The 6000-nt window shown below is 42.3% G+C and overlaps 1 pseudogene; it reads right to left on the bottom strand.

Annotated features, from left to right (window-relative positions):
• Positions 1 to 5450: 5450 nt before the first annotated feature.
• LOC111825316 lies at positions 5451 to 5753 on the bottom strand (annotated as a pseudogene).
• Positions 5754 to 6000: the final 247 nt, after the last annotated feature.

Raw genomic sequence — 6000 nt, forward strand, 5'->3', positions numbered from 1 at the left:
GAAACATCAATCAGCTGCCTCCTGCACACACCCACTGGGGATGTGCCCGCAACCAAGGTACATGCCCTTGACTGGAATCGAACCTGGGACCCTTCCGTCCGCAGGCCGATGCTCTATCCACTGAGCCAAACCAGTTAGGGCTGTATAGTCATTTTTAAGTGGCTGTAGAGATTACAATATACTTACATCATTATTCACAGACTACTTAGAATGAATACTCTTTTTTAAAGAATAGTTTATGGTGCTCTGCTCAGTTTTTAGAGCCAGTGTAGCTCAGTGATTAGAGCATCGGCCTGTGCACCAGAGGGTCACAGGTTTGATTCCAAGTCAAGGGTACCACCTGGGTTGCAGGTTCCATCCCCGGCCTCCATCAGGGCATGTGCGGGAGGCAACCAATCTATATGTCTCTCTCACATCGATGTTTCTTTCCCCCTCCTCCTTCTCTTCCACAATCTCTAAAAATTAATGTAAGAAATATCCTCACTCCTTGGGTGAGGATTTTTTAAAAAAAAGAATAGTTTATTGATTTTTAAAGAGAGAGAAAAGGAAAGGAAGAGAGAGAAAGAAACATTCATGGGAGAGCTGCCTCCTGCATACCCCCTACCTGGGAGCAAGCCCATAACCCAGGCATGTGCCCTGTCTGGGAATCGAACTGGCAACCTTCAGGTGTACAGGAGGACACCCAACCAACTGAGCCACACTGGCCAGGGCAGAATGAATACCATTTCAAGTAGAATGTACAAACCTTATAACCATATATAATTTTTCTTCCCCCTTTATATAATAGATTATATTATAGATGTCATATTACATTTACATGTAATGTAAATTCCACTGAACAATGTTATAAATTTTTCAATTATCTAATATGTTTTAAAGGGCAATAATGAATCAATCCACTATACAAATCAACAAGGAAATAGAAGACTTTAAAAACACTATATGCCCTAACCGGTTTGGCTCAGTGGATAGAGCATCGGCCTGCGGACTCAGGGGTCCCAGGTTCAATTCCGGTCAAGGACATGTACCTTGGTTGCGGGCGCATCCCCAGTGGGGAGTGTGCAGGAGGCAGCTGATTGATGTTTCTCTCTCATCGATGTTTCTGACTCTCTCTATCCCTCTCCCTTCCTCTCTGTAAAAAAATCAATAAAATAAAATATATTTAAAAAAATAAAAATAAAAACACTATAAATTAACTGGACCTTAAAGACATCTATAGAAAACTCCACCCAATAATGGCAGAATACATACTCCTCTCAAGTGCACATGGAACATTCTCCAGCATAGACCATAAGCTATAGCATAAGACAAAAACCTCAAATTTAAAATAATTGAAATCATACAAAGTATGTTTTCCCACAACAATGGTATGAAATTAGAAATCTATTATAGAGAGAAACTCACAAACATAGAAATTAAAACACTTTAATCAATGAGTAAAAGAATAATTTACAATGGAAATTAGAAAAATACCTTGAGATGAATGGAAATGAGGATACAACATACTAAACACATGGGATGCAGCTAAAGTACTACTTGGAGGGAAGTTTAGGTTGTACAGTCCTATGTTTAAAAAATAAGAATGATTTTAAATGAGTAACCTAAATTCTGCCTTAAGACATAGGAAGAGAAGAGCAAATAAAGCCTAAAGTGAGCAAAAGGAAGAAAATAATAAAGATTAGAGCTGAAAGTAGTGAAATAGAAACTAGACAATTAACAACAACACAACCAATTTAAAATGCTCAGAGAGCCAAAACCGGTTTGGCTCAGTGGATAGAGCGTCAGCCTGCGGACTGAAGGGTCCCAGGTTCGATTCCGGTCAAGGGCATGTGCCTGGGTTGCGGGCACATCCCCAGTGGGAGATGTGCAGGAGGCAGCTGATCGATGTTTCTCTCTCATCGATGTTTCTAGCTCTCTATCTCTCTCCCTTCCTCTCTGTAAAAAATCAATAAAATATATTTTAAAAAAATAAAATGGTCAGAGAACTTAAATAAACACTTCTTCAAAGATGATATATACAGATGTCAAGCAAGCACATGAAAAGATGCTAAATATCACTACTCAATAGAGGAATGCAAACCAAAACCACAATAAGATATTTAGACTTCTAGTCAGATGGCAGAGCAGGTTAGTGTGGTGCTCGCCTCCTCCCATGACCATATTGAAATTACAACCAAATTGCAGAGCCACTGAACAGAGTTCCTATTGATAAGGATATAAAGAAGAAACCAGTTAGAGACTGGTAGGAGGGGCAGAGACACAAAATGGGCTGACCACACATCCACATGTGATGGTTAAGAATCAGGAGGATCTGGCTGGCGTGGCTCAGTGGTTGAGCATTGACCTGTGAACCAGGAGATCAGAGTTCGATTCCCGTTCAGAGTATATGCCTATGTTGTGGGCTCGATCCCCAGTCAGGGGCATGCAAGAGGCAGCCGATTTATGATTCTCTCTGATCATTAATGTTTCTATCACTCTATCCCTCTTCCTTCTCTCTGAAATCAATACAAATATATTTAAAAAATAAAGAATCAGGAGGTATATCTTGGCTTGGGAGATCCAACATGAAAAAGCATGGGGTCCCAGCCCCACACTAGGCTCCCCAGCTGATGACCAGTGTTACAAAGGGGAGTTCCCACAACAATCAGCTGTGAAAATCAGCAATGAGACAGAGGGCTGCTGGAATCCCAGATGTTCCGCTTAAACGAAATGTATACGGACTTACTCGTTGACAGACTCACTTTATCTGAGCTCCACCAATGGAGCTACAGCTCAAAAAGTACCAGGGACATAGGGTGAGAAACTCAACTGTCTGGCTTCAGGGCGGGGGCTGGAGGGACAGCTCTGGCCAGGATAAAAACACAGCAGGTGCCATTGTTCTTTAGTTGAGTTGTCCCCACACAGCTGACTAGCAGGTGCCACTGTTCCCTGGCTGAACACTCCCACGCCTCAGCCTACAGGAGCAGGCAGGTTGCAAATCTTAATCTCCGTTAACCCCACTTGCCCCAGCATGGTGATTCCCTGAGAACCCATCCCACCAAATTCATGAACAGGCTGGAACCTCTGTTGGCGGGCTGTTCCTTATAAGTGGCTAGCCTGGACTCATGCTGCAGATTCACCTGAAATCTCTGCAAGGTCCACAAAACCCAAACAAGCAGGGGCTCACACCCAGACATATAATTAAAATGCCAAAGATTAAAGACAAAGAGAGAATCTTAAAGCAGCAAGAGCAAAGCAATTAGTTACCTACAAGGGAGCTTCCAAAAGACTATTTACATAAGCTGATTTCTCAACAGAAACCTCTCAGGCCAGAAGGATTGGCACAAAATATTCAAAGTGATGAAAAGCAAGGACATACAACCAAGATCTCTCTACCCAGCAAAGCTATCATTTAGAATCGAAAGACAGATAAGAGCTTCCAAGACAAAAACCTAAAGGAGTTCATCACCACCAAACCAGTATTACAAGAAATGTTAAAGGGTCTTGTTTAAGAAGGGAAAAAAGCCCTAGCCAGTTTTGATTCTGGTCAAGGGCACATACCCAGGTTGCAGGCTCAATCCCCAGTAGGGGGTGTGCAGAAGGCAGCCAATAAATGATTCTCTCTCATCATGGATGTTTCTTTCTTTCTCTCTCTCTCTCTCTCTCTCTCTCTCTCTGCCTTCCTCTCTGAAATCAATAAAAATATATTTTAAAAAAATAAGTGATAAAAAGATAAAAAATATGAATAAAATTGCAATATATACATATGTCAACAACTACTTTAAATGCAAATGGATTAAATGCTCCAATCAAAAGACACGTGGTGGCTGAATGGATTGCAAAACAACACCCTTACTATGTTGTCTACAAGAGTCACTTCATTGAAAGACACACACAGAGTGAAAGTACAAGGATGGAAAAAGATATTTCATGAAAATAGGAACAAACAAAAAATAAAGCTGGGGATATGTTTACAGATACATCTCTTAAGGCAAAGGAAACTAAGGAGAAAATAAACAAATGGGACTACATCAAAATGAAAAGCTTCAGCACAGTAAAAGAAACCATCAACAAAACAAAAAGAGAGCCCACGTATGGAAGAACATATTTGGCAATGATACATCTGATACAGGGTTAGTATATAAAATATATAAGGAACTCATACAACTGAACAAAAGGAAGACAATCCAATTAAAAAATGGGCAAAGGACTGAAAGGGTTAAAAGAATAAAATGGGGCAGAGGAAACTTACTGTGCTTAGCAGATATCTTGCAGAAAGCTTGCAGCCATGAACACTGAATAGCTCAGATAACCAGAAGACACCTCTTCTCCAAAATTCCCACCCCCGACAACCAAATAAGAACTCCTCTCCTTCTTAGGTCTCGTTGGATACTTTCGTCAGTGGATCCCCAACTATTTTAGCAAAACCCCTATACCAGGCAGCCTAAGGAGACCCTCATGAACCCCTAGATCCCAAAACTCCCCAAGAGACCCTTCTCCAGGCTCCAGTCCTCACCCTCTCCGACATGTCTAAACCTTTCTGTTTATATACTACTGAAAGACAGGGAACAGCAGTGGGACTCTTGGGGCAGCACAAGGGGCCCACCCTCCAGGCAGTTGCATATCTCTCCAAGCAGTTAGACAACACTGTTTTAGGATGGCCTTCATGCCTAAAAAATCTTGAGGCAGCAGCTATTTTAACTCTAGAAAGCCCGAAAATTACCCTCCATAGTCCGGTCACAGTATGTTCTTCACATAACATTAAAGACATGTTATATCAAAGACATCTACAGAACATTATGGCTCCCTCTCGCATTCAACAACTCCACATTCTTTTTCTCCAAACACTTCAAGTAATCATAGCTTCGACTCCCTCGCTTAATCCAGCCACACTACTCCCCATATCATCAGGGGCAGGCAACTCACAGACACATGACTGTATCCAGGTCTTGGACCTCCCCTTTCCCCTTTCTCTCACATAAAGGATGGTCCTCTCTCTGCAGAGACACAAACATGGTTCATTGACGGGAGTGCCTACATCTCAGACAATATCTCCTATGCAGGATACTCCATTGTGTGCATGAACCCTCAAAGTACTGTTGAGGCCAACCCTCTCCCCTAGGGCACCACCTCAAGAGAGCAGAATTAATAGCATTAACCAGAGCCCTAACACTAGCAGAAGGGAAAAGAATAAACATATATACTGACTCTATATGCCTTCCATATAATACACTCCCATGTGGCCATTTGGAAACGAAGAGGTTTCCTCTCCACCCAAGGAACCCCCATAATAAATGGAAGACTTACTGGTATACAAAAACTCCTGAGGCAGCTCAACTTCCCCTAGAGGCCATAGTCATACAGTGCAGAGGTCATCAGACCTCAGGGTCACTAATAGCCTGGGGAAACAATTATGCTGATACAATTGCAAGGCAGTTATCAAGGCAGACTATAAGTAGCCAGTTTCTATCTTTTTTTTTTTTTTTTGTATCCAAAATGTGTTTATTGGGATGGTTTCCCACTCATCTTGATTTGAGGTGCTTTTAGTGCTGCTTCCTTCTGAAGGAGCATCCTTCTGTAAGCCTTGCTTTTCCTTCTGTTGGCTGACAGAACAGTAGAGCAACCAACGCACAAAACTACCGTTTGTGCCTGGCTACAGACGGTGGTGATTTTATAGCATCCTGGGCATTTCACATCCATGAAGTAGGGCGCTTCTTCTTGTGTTTCCTCTTCTCTTCTGGGGAGGGGTGGAGGAGATCCTTGGCGAGAGGCATGTTGTCGTGGGGAGGTCGTCACCATCGGAAAGGCGCCAATTTCTATCTTTAGCCTCCTACACGCCTGAATATTCTCCAGTGGAAAGGGCAGGCTTTAGCCAGTAAAAATTTGAACAAAAAGGGCCATGGTTTCTAGTCAATGGTATATATATTTTGCCAGAGAACCAAGCAGATTCCATCTTACATTCCTTACATCGGTCCTTCCATATAGGCCCTGAACCTCTTATACACCTCCTTACCCCCGTCC

The sequence above is a fragment of the Myotis lucifugus genome, unplaced genomic scaffold (assembly GCF_000147115.1).
Source record: "Myotis lucifugus unplaced genomic scaffold, Myoluc2.0 scaffold_21, whole genome shotgun sequence".
Classification (NCBI taxonomy): Eukaryota; Metazoa; Chordata; class Mammalia; order Chiroptera; family Vespertilionidae; genus Myotis; species Myotis lucifugus.